The 19,895-nt window shown below is 38.4% G+C and overlaps 1 long non-coding RNA gene across 1 annotated transcript; it reads left to right on the top strand.

Annotated features, from left to right (window-relative positions):
- The first annotated feature begins 221 nt into the window (after nt 1-221).
- Nucleotides 222-1,362, top strand: LOC124275117. The gene is made up of 4 exons (XR_006898211.1): nt 222-266; nt 316-413; nt 708-952; nt 1,198-1,362. It is a non-coding gene; the product is annotated as an uncharacterized LOC124275117 (long non-coding RNA).
- Nucleotides 1,363-19,895: the final 18,533 nt, after the last annotated feature.

The following is a 19,895-nucleotide window of genomic DNA, read 5'->3' on the forward strand; positions in this document are numbered from 1 at the left end:
AATATGCATGCTGGGTCTAAGTGCCAATGTAGTAACCTATCAACGCTTCACCGTCTATACTGGGTCTAGGAGCAGGGTGTAGTAGACCATCAACACTTCGATGTCCATATTGGGTCTAGCTGCCAGTGTAGTAGACTATCAATGTTTCAATATGCATGCTGGGTCTAAGTGCCAATGTAGTAACCTATCAACGCTTCTATCAAACTATCGGTCTAGGTGCTGAGTGTATTTGACTATTGATGCTTCAGTGTCTATACTCGGTCTAGGTGCCAATGTAGTAGACTATCAACACTTCAATGCCCATGTGGAGTCTAGGTGCCAGTGTAGTAGACTATCAACACTTCACCGTCTATACTGGGTCTAGGTGCAAGTGTAGTAGACTATCAACACTTCAATGTCCACACTGGGTCTAGGTGCTAGTGTAGTAGACTATCAACACTTCAATGCCCATACTGAGTCTAGGTGCTAGTGTAGTAGACTATCAATGTTTCAATATGCAAGCTGGGTCTAAGTGCCAATGTAGTAACCTATCAACGCTTCTATCAAACTATCGGTCTAGGTGCTGAGTGTATTTGACTATTGATGCTTCAGTGTCTATACTCGGTCTAGGTGCCAATGTAGTAGACTATCAACACTTCAATGCCCATGTGGAGTCTGGGTGCCAGTGTAGTAGACTATCAACACTTCACCGTTTATACTGGGTCTAGGTGCCAGTGTAGTAGACTATCAACACTTCAATGTCCACACTGGGTCTAGGTGCTAGTGTAGTAGACTATCAACACTTCAATGCCCATACTGAGTCTAGGTGCTAGTGTAGTAGACTATCAACACTTCAATGCCCATACAGGGTCTAGCTGCCAGTGTAGTACACTATCAACACTTCAGTGTCCATACTGAGTCTAGGTGCCAGTGTAGTAGACTATCAACACTTCAATGCCCATACTGGGTCTAGGTGCCAGTGTAGTACACTATCAACACTTCAGTGCCCATACTGAGTCTAGGTGCTAGTGTAGTAGACTATCAACACTTCAATGCCCATACTGAGTCTAGGTGCCAGTGTAGTAGACTATCAACACTTCAATGCCCATACTGGGTCTAGGTGCCAGTGTAGTAGACTATCAACACTTTGATGTTCATACTGGGTCTAGGTGCCAGTGTAGCAGCCTATCAACACTTCAATGCCCATACTGAGTCTAGGTGCCAGTGTAGTAGACTATCAACACTTCAATGCCCATACTGAGTCTAGGTGCCAGTGTAGTAGACTATCAACACTTCAATGTCCATACTGGGTCTAGCTGCCAGTGTAGTACACTATCAACACTTCAGTGTCCACACTGAGTCAAGGTGCCAGTGTAGTAGACTATCAACACTTCAATGCTCATACTGGGTCTAGATGCCAGTGTAGTACACTATGAACACTTCAATGCCCATACTGGGTCTTGGTGCCAGTGTAGTACACTATCAACACTTCAGTGTCCATACTGAGTCTAGGTGCCAGTGTAGTAGACTATCAACACTTCAATGCCCATACTGGGTCTAGGTGCCAGTGTAGTAGACTATCAACACTTCAGTGCCCATACTGAGTCTAGGTGCTAGTGTAGTAGACTATCAACACTTCAATGCCCATACTGAGTCTAGGTGCCAGTGTAGTAGACTATCAACACTTCAATGCCCATACTGGGTCTAGGTGACAGTGTAGTACACTATCAACACTTTGATGTTCATACTGGGTCTAGGTGCCAGTGTAGCAGACTATCAACACTTCAATGCCCATACTGAGTCTAGGTGCCAGTGTAGTAGACTATCAACACTTCAATGCCCATACTGAGTCTAGGTGCTAGTGTAGTAGACTATCACCACTTCAATGCCCATACTGAGTCTAGGTGCAGGGTGTAGTAGACTATCAACACTTCAATGTCCATACTGGGTCTAGGTGCAGGGTGTAGTAGACTATCAATGATTCACTGTCTATACTGGGTCTAGGTGCCAGTGTAGTAGACTATCAACACTTCAATGTCCATACTGGGTCTAGCTGCCAGTGTAGTACACTATCAACACTTCAGTGTCCATACTGAGTCTAGGTACCAGTGTAGTAGACTATCAACACTTCAATGCCCATACTGGGTCTAGGTGCCAGTGTAGTACACTATCAACACTTCAATGCCCATACTGAGTCTAGGTGCTAGTGTAGTAGACTATCAACACTTCAATGCCCATACTGAGTCTAGGTGCCAGTGTAGTACACTATCAACACTTCAATGCCCATACTGAGTCTAGGTGCTAGTGTAGTAGACTATCAACACTTCAATGCCGATACTGAGTCTAGGTGCCAGTGTAGTAACCTATCAACGCTTCTATCAAACTATCGGTCTAGGTGCTGAGTGTCACAGCAAAAATAACTTGGTGGTTTCCGGACCCCGGAAACCTAACGGAAACAAAACGGAAACTTACGTTTCAACTAGGTTTCCGGATCGTTTCTCTACATTTCCTTCAAGTTTCCGGAAAACGGAAACTTACAAATTACCCAGAAACCGGCATGGCTCCAGTGCGTTTCCGTTACCCAGTTTCCATATAAGGCTCCAGTGCGTTTCCGTTACCCAGTTTCCATATAAGGCTCCAGTGCGTTTCCGTTACCCAGTTTCCAGTAAGGCTCCAGTGCGTTTCCGTTACCCTTTTTCCTGTAGGGCTCCAGTGCGTTTCCGTTACCCAGATTCTTGTATGGTTCCAGTGCGTTTCCGTTACGCAGATTCCTATGAGGTTCCATTGGGTTTCCCTTATCCTCTGCTTTCAGATGGTTTCATATACATTGTATTTACTTAGTTCAATTATGATTCCCTGTGAATTTCGTTTCTATTAATAACTTTTAAAATGTTCCATAAGTTTCAGTAAATCCAGAATCTGTATGGCTCCATTTGGTTTCAATCATTAGTATTCAGTGATTACCATATGTCCATATTAAATTATGATTATTCAACTAAATCAACTGTAGTTGAAATGAGTGTATTATATATGTGAATGTATTAGGTCATATATTTTATTCATGATACATTGAAATATAAAATAAACTCATTTCAACTACAATTACCTCAACACCACATGGACATAGAAATAAATAAATACAAAATCAGGCATGTCAGTCGATTTCTCTTTATTCATCATAAACATATCATATCTATGTTTCAATTAAACATTGACACAAAGCACACAACACACAGAAGAGAGAGAGAGAGAGAGAGAGAGAGAGAGAGAGAGAGAGAGAGAGAGAGAGAGAGTAGAGAGAGAGAGAGAGAGAGAGAGAGAGAGAGAGAGAGAGAGTTCAAATAAATATTATGGAGGGATTGGCATTTTTTAATTTGAGGGACATTAATCTTTAATCTTAGTCTCAGAAACAACAAATTTAGATGTTCTTGTCCTAAACAGGGTGACTACAGGAGATAATTGAATGTACATCTAGATATTCCATTCTATTCCTAAGACCTTTAGGTGGTTGGAAAGCATCTTGTTGGATGGTGTCGCAAGTTCTTCATTTTTGCTGCTGGAGCTTCAGACACCACTGGCGATGTCAATTCTAGGGTTAGGACTGCAGCCAGCTTCTGTGTTCTTTTCTCTGCCCAGCTAGATCCTTCAGGAGGTGTTGGAGTTTCTGGGGGGAAAAATGAAATTCTTGCACTGCGAAAGTTATGTCCAACATTTATTCTTGAGAGCGGCACTTGTTCTAATTAGATAATGGCACATTACGGTGATGGGTAATGGCATGTGATAAGGAAAGGTATTCTGTTACAGGTATATAGCGATGTGATAATATGTAGCACATCATGTCAGTGACTCAGGGTGTTTTAAATTGGTGTCAGGAAGTGTATAAACCGGTACAAATGATATTATATAATCCAGTTTCAGGAACTTAAAGATCAGATTCTTTTGTTTCTTTTAGCATCTTTCCTGTGTTTTTCTTTCCTGTAATCTGCCGACGTCGATCGTCCGTCTTGCTCCTCCAGATTATCCAAAAGGTTTCTATTAAGAAAAGCAAATGAATTAATTTTCATTCGTCCAATAATAGATTATTACAATCCGACACAAACATTCATAAGTTTGATTATTATCATGTATCAAACCAAGTAATAAGTAATTGTGGTATATCAACTACATGTATATGCATTACTGCGGGGGTGTGAGAAGTTTTCTATTAACATGACAGACATGATTATGCAGCAAATATGCACTACATAGTATGCTATGTCAATTCTACTGCTAGTACTAGATACCTGACAATGAAATAATTAGATGCTAGATTTACCCAATGGTGAACAAGAAACGAATTAATTGTATTTTGTATTACTGACGTCTCTAATCTTATAAAACCCAACATATATCTTGATTATGATGACGAGCAATAATAAAACTTGGGGTAAAGAAGTTTTTTTACCTTAAATAAGTAACGTTTAATGGATTTTCAAGGTACTCAGGAACTTTTCCATGATTCTTCTCACAATAGCCTAAAACAAAAGAGACACACATTTGGATCATGAACATATGTCGATCGGTAATATTTTCCACCGGAATATCATGAACTACTGGTTTCATCTATATGTGTTGCCTTGCTGGATACATGTATAACAATTTCTTAAAAATGTATTTTTATTCCATCAATAACCTGGAAAGGCGAACAAGCCAAGTGTCTTATATAAACGCCGCTCCAGTACACGGTTCCAATATAGCTGGATACATAATTGAAATAGTCCGACAAGAAAAGAATAATACTGAGACAAAATTACACTCAGAAAAATGACTGAAGAATAAATATTTGGTTATGGTGTTGGTTGTGCCCAGCAACAAAATGAGCTGCCGCATGAAATAAAAATTAAAAACATCAGACTCAACGTACAGGAACACAAAAGGTATACTTGTCTTATGGTTATATTTTAACGGAATGTTCAGCTGGTATCAACAATAATGTTGTTTTTTAACAGATTTCACACCAAAATGCAATGTCCACATTAATAACCGTGGGAGAAATCGAAATGCGAGCGCACCGTTACTGTAAGATAAAGGTTCCTACCGAAAACGTTTAATTCGATGCAAAATGACTGCTATGATAAGAAGAAAATAATTAATTTTATGTGAAACCTACCTGCCAATTTCTCTGTCTTGGGCTTCCGTTGAGATCGCTTGAGTTCCCGGATCCTTGTTCCCAAAGCTTCGATTGTCAAGTTTGTTGCCATGTGTCAAGAAAACTATAGCAAGTATACAGACTGCCATTTCTACTACCTTACTCTCATAGACTTACTTGAAACAACAACGAAGTTTTTTCCAATCTCGCGCGTGCACATTTGAACAAAGATGGCGGCATTTCAAACAAAGACTATGGGTAGTCAATTAGGTTGTGTGTTTTTTCAGTTCTATTGTTAACATGCCAATAGTCTGCTTACCCTTCACAAGCTTGGAAAAACACTGATAAGTGCAATATGTGTTTATGTAAATTGTTTGTTTTTACAATGTCCGTCACATCTCGCGAGGCCTCATTCATTCCAAATCAAGCGCTTCCGGTTTCGGGACAACAATTTTAGTATGTGGTCTGACTGCCAGGTGGGGCAGCACATGCTACCTCGACCGTGACGGACCCAGGGACTGGGCAGCTGTCAACCATGGCAGAATTTCCTCAACCTAAAGAATGAAACAATAAGAACGGTGGATGTATTTCCCGTAATAAAGTACTCAAGTAGTCAGTATAAGCTTTTTCTTCAGATTTTCAGATGCGTTGATCGTATATGACCGACCCAAATTGATCCTATTTCTGTGTTTTGACCTGATATTGAATCATATCAAGAACAATGTGATGGTTGATGACCTATTATTTTAAAACCACAAAGCGTAGTTCCCCTAAGATTCTGTAGGCAATTAATATTGCATGCAATACAACGATTTTACCCGTATATTTGTCATCATTCACTTTATGGTCATCTAGTGAACTTAGGTATAGTACTACATGTTATGTAATATATGCATGCAGGTGCAGCAAAGGAATTATCAGCTGAGTTAAAAAACAAACACAGATGAAAGGATTAACCGATAACACGCTAATTGATTTATTACTTTTTATCTTGCACGACGTCTTTGTCAAAGGGCCCGTCAAAGATAATCTTTATGTTTGTAGAGTTACTAACGTATACTGAAAAGGTTTAGTACCGTGACGTAGACATTTGAGATGTTGGTAACAACAATAAGGGCGACACACAGGGATTTTCAGGTTGACCGCACTTGGAGAACAATGACATAATCTGTGATGATAGGCATGCAGGTAACACTAAATTCCCAAGTTGAAAACAAAATAAATTGTACAACGAAGTGATATCCGTAGAAAATACCAGATGTTAGATAATATTTTACATATTCATGACATGGCAACAACAATAAAATCCATTAAAATGACATCTTGGCACAAATTATTTTAATCATCATAATGATAAAACAATTTCATAATACATGTACATAGTACACATCCAGTCTACACTGCAGTTTCATTAAGTATGAAACTGCTTCTGCGAACGCAAGTACATTTATTCTTCCTGTTTATCTTACATGTTGTATTTATTGTCACAGCGGATATTTATAAATTATGCCTTTATATCATTGTTGACACGTTCGTGGTTACGTATGTCAGGATGTTTGGTGACTATATCATCTACAGTGGAGACAGCTGAGACTCTACAACATACCCAGCACATCCAAGATGTAGCATTTCTCTAAAGCGTACCATCCATACATACAGCCTCGTGAAGTCGGAATGAACTTTTACTTTTTACATGTAACTGCTGTTTTGCCATAATAAAAGTGATGAATTATGGCCAGCATATTATGTACCAAAATTGATGAGTTGGTGCTTACTCATATCAATCAAAACAAGCTAAGTGAGTTCAATTTCATTGATTTTCATCATGTAAGTGAACAAGGGGTGAGTTAGTGTCACCTATTTCGCTAGGTATTTCAGAAAGCTAATCCCTTAAAACAACATGCACCGTTTCTAAAGAATTGTGACATTATGTAAAAACTTGTCAGGTGTATTATCTTTGGTGTCCAGTGAAACCCGATCACGTGACATGAAACAGTTTTTGGGGGCAGCTGCCGATGAATGGCATATCGTTCCATTATGTGGATACTGATGGATACTTTTCTCGAACAAGGTAATAGCCCATTAGTTTTGTTATTACGTTAGTTGGTTTTAAGTTTGATATCTGTATTTTGTTTTTCATTTTTTCTCGTAGCATTCAACAAAATTATTCCACAAACAACATTGTCCATGTGAGTTATAAGCCCCACCTCTCCTCTTCTGACAATCCAGGGGCGTACCCAACAAGATCTCTTAGTTTTTTCAGGTTGTAAACTGATTCCCTTATATTTTAGGTACTCGATGACATATTTAGAAAGCCATTTAATAAATTTATGAGGTTCCAAAGTGCTTATAAATATGATAATGGATCAATAATGATAATACTATAATTAAAAGGCAAAACGTTCATTGACTTCATTTTCTTTCAATCCCAACATTTTTCACCACTGGCATATGACGTTAAACTTAAACATATTTTATATCTATGGGTCTACTTTGTAATTTGTTGAAGCCTGTATTATGTTCTTTATTGGACATTTAAGAACTATTGTCCTTTTGGTACAGTTATGTGTAATGTGCATAACCACTCCCAGTTAGTTGTATTAGTATGTATCACTTTGAGAGAAAAACAAACGGAAAGCCAATGGGTAACTGAAACCTAATGGAGCCTTACCGGTTCCTCAGTAATTTAAAAGTTTAAGGCATCTGTGAGTGTACCTAACAAACCGTTAAGGAGACAAAGTAGAATCTTAAGTTTCCGTAATATGGTTTAACTTTTCCTGAAATTATTCTTCTTTCATGTGACAGTATCTTTTATTTGAATACTGGTGTACACTGAGAACACTAAACTGAAACTTACATACATGGAATACATAGACAGTTTAGCGTAGGTTAATGTCGGTTATATGCTGAATATACTGGTATATATGGGGTAATTTCCTCTACGTTCGTTTCATTGACGTTCCCATCAATGATGGTTTCAAGCTGCTTTATGCAATAGAAACTACCAATGATACTTTACTTTAAATTTCCGTTTCTGGAAACTAACTTTGTTGGTTTCCGGTAGTTTCCAGTCGCTGAAACTAACCTTGGAAATTTATATTTTAATGTGTGCATTATATAAAAAAAAATTACCTGTCTGCGAAAGACAGTAAAATAACTAGTCTGTCACAAATGTACACTAAAAACATATAACCATAAACACTTATACAGTACAGTATAAAAATGGGCTATTGCTTTTCCTCCCTGCATTGGCCCAAGCTGGATACTGTATATAGAAATTATTTTACAAGTGTAACAGTAAATTAATATAGCCCCCAATGGAACAACACAAAGCTAAGTTTGCCATTTCATCAAAGCTGGAAACCAACAGACTTGTCAGTTTCCGGGTACAGAAACCTAGCTGAAACCTACATTACCCAGTATCCAATAGGGTTTCCGCAACAACGGAAACTAAGTCATTTTGCTATGAATCTTTCAGCGACCTGAAACTAAATGGAAACTCATAATGACAGTTTCAGTTGTAGAAATCAGACGGAAACCTAGATTTGTTAGTTTCAGTTTGGTAAACTACGCGGAAACTCACATTGTCTGTTTCCGGATGCTGAAACTAAGCGGAAACATACATTACCCAGTATCCATTAGGTTTCCGCAAAAATGGAAACGAAGTTATTTTGCTGTGCACGTTTCAAATGAAGAGTATTACATTTGTCGAGTCCAAATGTCATGCCAATATCATTAGAAAAGGACTCGACAAGGAGAACCTGCTCTTTCAGATTGGTATCTCCTTTGGCAAGGAGCTCGATGTCATCCATGTAAAGGAGATGAGTAAGTGGTGTTGGGGATCTGTGCTGAGGGGTCGGGATGGTAACTCTCCTCTTTATTGAGCAGAAAGTTCAAAGGATTTAGAGACAAACAAAAAGCAAAGGACTGAAGGAGTCCCCTGGAAAATTCCCTTCTTATTGGAATAGATTCCGAAGTCTGCACCTGCCCTTGCGAGTACATCTCAAGTTGAGTCGACCAGCAACTCATTAAAGATTTGAGTAAATCAAGTAGTCGCTCCAGGAGGTCAATACAACGCAGAGACTTCAGAATCCATTCGTGAGGGACAGAGTCGTACTCTTTTTGTAGTCAATCCAGCACATGGAGAGGTTGCGGTGATATGTTTTACCCTCTTTCAAAATCATTTTCTGTACAAGAAGTTGATCCTTGCACCCCAACATCCCTTTCTTGCTCCCTTCTGCTCTCTGTAAATTATATCATTGGAAGAGCAGTAAGATGACACAAGGTTTGTCAAACATCCTGTGAATATTTTGTATTGTGTATTCAAACATGTGATAGGGAGGAACTTTTGGGATCAGCCAAGTCTCCTTTCTTGGGAGAAGTATTATGCGACCTTTACAGGACCATGGAGGAACATCACCTATGTCCACGAGAGTATTGAAACAGTGTAGTAATGGTGTTTGGACACAGGGGAACAGTTTCCAATACCGGTTTCGAATGCCATCAGGCCCTGGAGCTGTATTAGATTTGGACCTTTTTGATAACACTTTTCAGGCAATCTGGTGAGATGTAACATACAAACGACCTAGTTAGTTTCTCATGCATTGCATGGTCATAATCACGGACCCACGGTGCCTCAAAGTTACAGTCGCCGGGTACAGACCACAACTGTTTCCAGAACCTTTCATTGGCATCCATGGGAGGCCGTTTATCATGCTCACCATCACTGCTTGTTTTAAGTTGCCTGTAGAAGTGCTTTTAATTATTTCTAAATAGCTTATTTTAATTTGTGTTTTCCTTTTCCCATTTTTCTTTCTTTCAGTCCAAACTTTTATTTTTGCCTTAAGAGAATCGACAATTTGGAGAAATACCTTTTCTTTGTTGTCTTGTGCTGTAATTTTAATTTTCTCCAAATTGACTTTTGCCGTTTTGACATTGGACTTCCTGATGATCTTATTTTCAGGTATAAAAACGAAGTCTCGATATGGCTGAAATATTGCCGCTGTGACTATAAAATTTAACTCACTCACTTACTCACTATCAAACGACATTCTGAGACATTTTGCAAAATGTGTTTGGGATGTTTCGTGTAGGCTGTGACAGCTCACGTTCAAAACGGTATATTTCGTGTTCAAATTCCTTATTCAGAGATCAACTATTGGTAGCTAAATGTATCAATAGGTCCATTGCTCAAGTCCTACGATTTCTGATTGTGTCGAAGTTTATCTCGTCAATATATAATTTGATATTTTACAACAAAGTGAATTAATAATATTATGAGCATAATAAATTCTCATGAATTTGATAGAAATCATTTGTATTCAAAGTTGCGTGTATGTGACTGCTCCGGTACTGTATTGAGTCAAGAACAGAATTAATTTGTACCTGGCACAGAATACATTGATTTTGGTTAAAAATGGTTAAAAGGATATTCGTTCTTCAGTTATCAGAGAGTAAATTGGCACTTGTGATCTCTGTTTCATTTCCCCGAAGTTATCAGTTTAATACTCTGCCGTTTGAATGTTGGCATTTGTGAAAACTAGTTATTTGTAACGATCAGGATCTAATCGGTGAACAACATTTCAGATTTGGAGAATGGAATGGATTGTAATTTAGAGTTGATTTGGTTGAACTTTATTTGAGAGCAATTAATTCTGTCAGCAGTTATATCCACTGATATGATTAAAACATCTGATTGATCCCATATGCTGACAATATTGTGGACGTACTTTAACTTTTCAATTCCTTGAGGGAAACTTGTGCCATTTCCCAATGATGTTAGAGAAGGGTATTGATTTGCAGCTCTACATCTATAACGCAAAAGATCGCTACAATGTGCCCTTACAAATATTGCACGTACTACCTTCGACAGTAACATATGTTATATTTGGGATTATATTTCCTCAGTAGAGTGCAGTTTCTAGTATTTTGTTGGGTTGAGTCCCATGCGGGATTCGAACCCGCATCCTTAGAGTCACGCACCTAATCGTCAGCACACACCGCCTAACCCACTCAACCATCGCGACTTCCACAATGGACATCATGACATTGACATTTTTGGTGTGATTTTTCAGTTTAAGTTACGATTGGTATTACCTGAACATTGTCACAATTCTCATGGAGATTACGTATACCTTGTTCACCCATTTGAGATATATCGCCAGAATTGAGAGGATGATGTGATGTTTACCTGTGTTACCCAGCTCATTCCATGTCATACAGAAATCGTATTATGTCTTCGGATATTTAAATTTCCAGAAGTGACGTCATGATAGAGCAATGTTCCATCGGGAAATATACCACGCTTCATTCTATATTATTCTTTGTGAACAACACTACAAATACAACAAGATTGAATTCCCGTTCAAACTCCCCTCTTTGATTTGAAAATGTTAATTTTATTCGCGTTGAGTATAATTCCGAAACTTTCCTGCCTAAAACAGGTTCTCTAAATGTAAAAAACCACTATAGATTATGCCGAAGTGGGAAATAATGTAATACGAGAACGTATGTCATGGTGGAAGTGATAAATGGTGTGATCACGATCATGGTTGAGTGGAATATAAATCTTCAGTAGACTGAACTATTCAATTCCGAGAGTAGAGACGGTTTGTATCAATCCCCGTAGTTTTAGTCCATAAGCTTTAACCATCATTTTCAGCGTAACACGTATTTGAGATAACAAAATCCTCTGGGGGCTGAGACTGTCGAAGCAAAATAAACAAAGTTATCTGCAGGCAAATGGAAAGCGACACTTGTGACGGTTCGTTTTATAGAACACAAGACACCAACATCTCCATGTCACACAAGGCGGCCCTGTACGGTGACGTAGTAAGCATAACAATTGCCTACATCGATGCCCAACACGTCAGTCCGTAGATTGTCTGGTCCAGGCTTTATTATTGCAGACTGTCGTCGTACATCTATAATATACGTGAGATGTTTAGCAAACAATTATGTATATTGTCCAACATATATTTCATGTTTTAAGGTCAATGACAATCAAACTTCAGCATTGGTAAATACCCACGATATTCTTTTTGAGTCAGATGTTCATTTCTCTTGTACTTGTACTGTGCATTCATCAACAAACCGCACTGTGAATATCCAACTGTTCCCAGGGTGTGTTGATATGGATTATCCCCACAGGTGACCAATTATATGGACACTTGAGCCTCAGAAGCTTCTGTACAGAAATCAGAAAACGCGAAATGCCAGAAGACCTTCTTTACCTGACAGTTTTGTACCTGTATTGCCTTCATTGATCGATGGTTGTTGTACTCCGTGGATATTGTCATCGAGCACTGCCACCAGTACAGGCTAAGGAACATGCTACATACACTTCGCTTCATGATACTAATACCTATTATCTGACAGTGCTAACATGATTAAACGACAAAAAACCCTCTTTGCTTGGCAATTATGTTAGATTGGATTTTCGACCCATCTGTCAAAGACAAAGAGCGGGTAAAAGTGTGAAAACATACATTTGTGAGAGTTGTTTCATTGTGTGTTACATGAATGCAGAGGAGTGTGTGCAACGTTAATTTAGCTACAGTGTTAGTTACATCAACAACTGAATGTCAAAATTGAGAGTATATTAATAACAAGGTGGGCGGGGCACACACCCCTGCCCCTCTCCGCTGACCTGGGAAAACCCGTCGATTCAGCGTTTTTAGGAAGGGTAACAGTACAAATGCTAAGCAGGAAATTTGGATGGGGATCGAAAAATCTTGAAGGCCCTAGCTCGGAAAGTTGACTTTGATTTTCATCGTTTAATGGTACGGGTATATACAGTCAGCATTAGTGAATTCGTCCTGAAGCGATCTTAGTATCTTGATCCCGTTACATCCTTTTCTTTCCAGACAGTGCTAAGACACCGCGAGTGACATTACATACGTCGATGCAAGGTTGCAAGCCCCTGTGAAAATATTCACACCTGGTGCTATAGTAATCATTGCACCAGTATTTGCAGGTGAAACCATACATTTAGATGTCTTCATGGGATTGAATTTGATTGATTCTGATGGTTCATACATCTTGACCCAAGAACACTCTTATTATTTGATGAGTAGTTTAATAGGCCGCACTGTGCAAGCTAACTGACCCCATGCATGTTCTGTTAAACTTTAAAAATAAGTCCCTTGTTCCCTTTCAATTTCTTACATCGCAATAAACTCCAATATCTAATCATTTATCGAATAGAATGCAAAAAGCAAAAACATTATATGGACGACATAAGTTGTCAGGCCTATGGTAACATCTGAATTGGTTTTGGCTGTAGCCCAGATGGGGAATTATTTAGACCAGACAAACCAGTCAGGTTGTAAGGGAACGGTTACATAATACATCAGGTCACACATTGCAATCCTTACTGAACTGGTGTCTCCAACAGGTTATGGTACAAACCAAGTTTCTGATGGCACCGGATTGTGTATTACTATAGAGTCGGCTCTCAAAAGTCTCTCAAGTCTCTTTTTAACACAGCAACTGTTTGTTAGCTTTGTCTTTAGCAACAATGTTGACAGGATACGTTGAGGGTATACGCATGTTTGCAATACAGAATCAATAAGAGCAGATCTTTTTGTCTTGATCTCAGGGTTTCGTTAGGGACAAAATATTTTTGGACTGTTATTTCCCTATCAGTTATTGGACATTAGTTTTCGCTTCAATAATGCATTAGCTATAGGGGCACCTGGCTTGGACCTACGGATATTTTGTCAAGGAAGAATATGAAGCATATCGTACTTTTCCTCAGACTTTAGATTAATGTTTTTCAGTCGGTAAGAGATAAAGCATTAATTTTTATAACCATAGCGTGAATAATATACGCAAATATGATTACGTCGACACGTTATGTGCTACATACAAGAACTGTGCACAATTATGCCAGGACATACCTAGGCAAAAGAAATCCATTTGGGAGATAATTATATTGATCATAAGCCATCTTAGTATCCACAGGAAAAGAGGCCAAAGGGTGGCATTACCCCTTCTGGTCACATGGCATGTAATCTGAGCCGTACATTGCTTTGAAGTTAAGGATATTTCTGGCGCTACACTTGCCAATTTGACTTTTTCGTCATTGTAATTGTCACTGAAAGGGGTCTTAACACAAATGTGTTTGTCACCTTTGCAGAAAACTGGTTAAGACCGTCATACTGATGAGAAATTAAACAAAAATATGCATTAGGGCTATTAATGCTCAAAGATACTTCCTGTGAAAATTACATATTGGGGTGTCCTTATAGTGCACTACTATGGTCATTGAAGTAACTTGTGAAAATCCCGCTGCATCGAATAACACACATGTGTGGAAATGAAGATATCAGAATCACTAAAGGTCATTTGTTAATCAGAAAATTGAATGCTCCCATTCTACTGAAATTCATTTACCAAAACAACACTTAAATCTCAAGAACAGGGATTGATTCTTGTTCAGTGTGTCCAGTAGAATGTCCAAGTGTCTGACGTAAGCGGTCTAGACAGTGGTTATCGATGAAGTAGTGCATGAGTGCAGGACTTTAACCAGCTGCAGTCGATCCGAAGAATTGAGTAAATGCATGTTCGCTGACACAGCCATTAACACAAGATCAAACACTTATAACAGTACAATGATTGCCCAAAAAGCTGAATCACATATTTGAAGTACATATACATCATATCAGATTCAAATGATATTCCGTATTTAGTATGGAGTAAAGAATAATTTTAGGTGTTCAAACATGCTTCAGGGTGACGTTTTCCATCATCGCTCGGCATGTCTGCAGGTGCCTGATGTGCTGACGTCGTTGACGCGAGGCCATTGCGCCGTAGTTGAAGTTACAAAGCCCTTCGCCTTAAGGCGATAGGTGGTAAACGCATGTACCTTGAATGTGGTCTCATGATTGCAGACAGAAAATCAAGTAGTAAGGGACTTCACTCAAACTCAGTCGAATTTCGAGCGTCTTACTATGACCGTTTAATCGAAGCTGAGGTTTTACGTATCTCTCTCTCTGTCCATCTCTCTCTCTGTGTCTCTGTCTGTTCTCTCTCTCTCTCTCTCTCTGTCTCTCTCTCTCTCTCTCTCTCTCTCTCTCTCTCTCTCTCTCTCTCTCTCTCTCTCTCTCTCTCTCTCTCTCTCTTTTATCGGAATGTATTTTGTAGAATTAAAGACCGACCATGTGACATTCTGTTTGCCCGGAATTTTGTAAAGCTGTAAAGCCAGACATTTGTTTGAATTAAATCTGTCAGCTTAGGTATTGTTGTTATTTGCCAAAAGACAATTTGCTATTTGTTCTTTTTTTAACAGAGAATTACATTTTGCTTCTTTTCAACAGTTTGAATCACGAATATTTTTCAAGCATTTTCTATGAGTTTTTTTCTCATAGCTAATACGCACATGTCTCAATTGAATCCTGGAAGCAGGTACGACGTTTTGTCACCTCAGAGATAGATGCTTTGATCTACTTTCCAGACTACGTGTCTCGCTTAGGGTCCTTGAGCTATGATTGACTTAATCAGAAGCGGATTTTTTATATTTTTATACGGTGATGCTTAGAATGTTGAGTGGTGGTAAGTTGATTGGCGACAGTCATCGTTTAATTAACGGCTGTGAATGCAATGTATTAACACTGATGAAATATATGTCAGAATGTTGTAAAGGCCGTTTTCCGACATGATCATTTACCCACTAAGCGCACATGTAGTGATTAAGTGTATTCACTGTTACCATGGACTGGATCACCATTCTGGTGATCTTGTTTACCTGGCCTGTTTAAATGCACAACAGTTTCTTTATCATATTGATGCTATTGCTTACACTAAATGGCAAAACAAGCAATCTGTCACGCGTCTGTCATAGATCGGTCAGTCATCAACCTACCACCGACAAGATTTTAATATTACTCATTTATTGTATTCTCAAGGGTGAAATACTGTAAATATTGGTGAAAATAAAAATGGTATTTTCACTGAGTAGAATAACATATTATTTCACTGAGTAGAATATCACTTTTGCCTGGAACTACCTTCTGCTCAAGGGCTAGACTGTAGTTGGGTTGCGTCATAAAATGCAGAATTACTCGATGTCTCAATCATTTATAAACAGTGATCAAGACATAATAAATAGAATATTTTTTGTTAATGTTGTCAATAACATGTATATTTCATCTCGTGCTCTGACAAAGTTGATATGTCCACTCGTGAACAAATCAACTTTGTCAGACCACTCGATGAAATATACATGTTATTTGACAACATTAACAAAATCTCCACGGTATATTTTGCTCAATCCGTAACTGTGATAGCCAGTTTGATGTATGTTTCATAGATTGAATCACATGCATATGGTTCAAACCTGAAGATGTCACATAGGCATAGTGGAATAACAGCATAAGTTAAACAATTTGTTCATCCAATATCAAGTGTCCACTTTGCAACGCTTCGCAACGGCGTGTCCCACCTCTACTGAGATGCCACAAGCCTTACTGACCTGATCTGGGGACGACACCACACACTTGAGGCGACGGGTACCACGCATACTATTGAATGTACCTCACAGGTGAGGGGGCTTGTCACACCCATGTAGATTAATTTGTCACGCATACCAGGAGGAGGAGTGAACCACTATGGATTGAACTATAGCAGTGATAAAAAAGTTTACAAATGTATAACTAAGGTGTATAAACATTTAGTTAATATATTAAATTTGTGACCCAGTATTTTAGATTTGTGACTCGATAGTATTGTATTAGAAATTTGTACTGTCATTACTTGTAACCTTGCTCATATTTTATTCAATATATATTTGAATACTACAGACTTGTCTGTATTTTATTTTGCTGGTTTAAAGGGGACTCAGAAACCTTTTGTCATGGCAAATTATAAACCGTAACAAAACAGCCACTAACAATCTCAATTGCTAAGTTAAACTACCACATAATACATCTATGTACGAAACATATCAATCAAAATTATCAATCCGTTGTATATGTTTTAAATAATCAACAATTAAACGAGAATTAGCACAGACCTCTAACAGTTGTTATAAATATTTATCCCTTGAGACATTTTCGAAGATTTTTAATGTTTTTATTACTATCAAAGAACTAAATGGAACAACAATAAAAAAGGCCCGGAACTGATTCAAATATATTAAAAAACTGCCTGTCATTATTTAGTGACACTGGGTTATATATCTTTAAGCTCAAACAGGTTGGCCCTCATTCAGTCAGTGTCCATACTCCAGGAACTCATTCACAGTGAATGTCAGATTAAAATTGTTATACCTCGAATGATGTATGCACCATTTCCTTTAGTAAGTGGGGCATGTTTACACTGACCGCCATATAACAAACATCTGTATCACAGAATACACAGCGCTCGTAACACCTTTAGTAATATACTTGCAATAAATATATCCCAACAATATAATTGGTACAATTTCTATATTACGGAGAGAGCCGCGACTCGGTGTTTGTACAGTATAATGGAGAATCGGACTGCAATCCAATAGGGCAGCCAGTTAACATGTAATCATTAGATAAAGACGGTCATGTTATGTTACATCAAGTATTGGACGTAAAGATGGCCGAAACGATAAATGTGGCTGGAAAGAGTTTAGAAGATATTAATGGATCATTTGCGGTTTGAAGTGTTTTCCTTATTGATCAATTGGCTACTCATTGAACGTGGATTATTACGATGTGTTCCGATATGCTGAGAAAATATCAGAGATTGCTGTGGAATCGACCCGAAGGCTGAGATTTTGTATGCAACGATGGGCCGTAGCAAAGCTGTTCGTCAAACCTGTTGACGCAACCCAGTAAAATTTGTTCCAAATTTAACTTTGGTATAGAATAGTCTATATGGTCAGGACGACGTTCATCCATGCTAGCATAGATGAACGCATACCCTGTGCTTTCATCGGTATGTGAAACTTGCCCCTCATGCTCATGGAACTGCTGTAGTGAGAGATTAAATTTCTGATTGTGTCAAGGTTTACTTTGAAATTATTATTTGATGCATGAATATATAATTATTACTTTATAAAAAGAACAGAAACGTATAAAAAAATTATTACTTGATAGAAATTTGTATTCGACCTTGAGTATATGTATACCCTGTACTGTGTTACTTTTGCCTTCGTTCTGACAAGAGTGCCCGAATCGGGTTTAATTAATACCTTGCAAATGATACATTAAGTTTAAAAAATAGAAAATGCTCCAAAGGAAACCCGTTCTTCATACATCCGAGAGTAAATCGACTATTGTGATCACTGTTTCATTTCCACGAGGTTATCAATTTAATACTCTGCTGTTTGAATGTCGGCATTTGTGAAAAACTATGCAATTTATTTGTAATGATTTGGAGATAAGCTGTGAATAACTCTTCAGTTTTTCGAGAATGGAATGGATTGTGATTTAGAGGTAATTTAATATCCTTTTAAGGAACTTTATTTGAGGGCATTTAATTCTGTCAGCATTAACAGCAACTGACATGTTTAAACAATCTTATTGATCCCACTTTCATATGCGCCGACAATTTTGAGTCATATTTTAACTCTTTATATCCTAGGGGAGACATTTTCCCATGATATTAGATAAGGGTATTGATTTGCATCTCTACATCCGTAACACCAAAGACCGCTACAATGTGCCCATACAAATATTGCACTCACTACCTTCGACAGCTTTAGGTTCTCAAAGGAGTTATGTTACTTAGGATTTGAAGCATCTACGCAATGTATATGAAATGTTAATTGGGTTCATGAATACCATAAATAATTGCGGTTATTAACTAAAATCAACGTGGGGCGATATGGAATCGTAAACGCTTTAACAGTTCATATTTGTCATGTTCGTCAGTATTGTGACGTCACATGTTTTAATACATGTTGTTCCAAAGCATTATGAGTTAAGGGACGTGGCGCAGTGATGGATTCCATGTGTACATGTGTCCCTTTTTGTCGTGCACTTCCACATGTTTTGTTGATGTTCCTTATGTCTGAGAATTACTGCCAAACGCGCTTGGAGTGTTTTGTGTGCGTAATTTCATTCTGAATGACACAGATGCGATGGTTGAACACTGTGTTGTCATGATATGCGGATACAATGGACGGAGGGACAGGCGGGTGTTTAAAACGTCCTCCTCCCCAGGCGTGATGTCCAACAAGGATTCGGTGTGGATTGTCCGCTGGCACATTGCAAACACTCTCACTCACTCACTCAATCACCCACCCACCCGTCCTTTGTTCATAACTTCAAACATTCAATCATTCATCTGTCATTCGTTTTTCACAGCCTTTCAGAATGGGTTGTTCGAAACACTTCTCTAGAACACAGATTCCCGTAACCCAAATGCCACGTTTTAGACAAGCCCCAACACGTTTCAGGTTAACAGACACCGTACATGAACATAGCAGACGTTGGCGATTTTGGTAGATGTCTTTACACTGCATATATGTGTAAAGGGTGAATCTGATAAATTATCTACAACATAATGCAATACTCGTGTTGTCCTTATCGTCTTTATTAAACCCAAGTTCACCTCACCTCACCTTATCGTCTTTGGAACAGTACAGAAGAAAGGTATTGTTTCGGTTTTAGTTCTCATGAGTGTAACATAAGCAGCTTCATTGGGTACTCTAAGATACTTTGGAGACATTCACAAGCCAGATTTGGAGTTTGTGATTCGTTTTCCTGCCTTGCAAAATCAGAAGATGTTCGACAAAGAGTAGATTGGTCGGGTAGCGACTATTGTGAGTAGGATAGCCATGAACAGGTCTCAACGCAGTATCGTAAGTCAA

This window comes from Haliotis rubra, unplaced genomic scaffold (assembly GCF_003918875.1).
Source record: "Haliotis rubra isolate DU_JTF1 unplaced genomic scaffold, ASM391887v1 Scf1987, whole genome shotgun sequence".
Lineage (NCBI taxonomy): Eukaryota > Metazoa > Mollusca > Gastropoda > Lepetellida > Haliotidae > Haliotis > Haliotis rubra.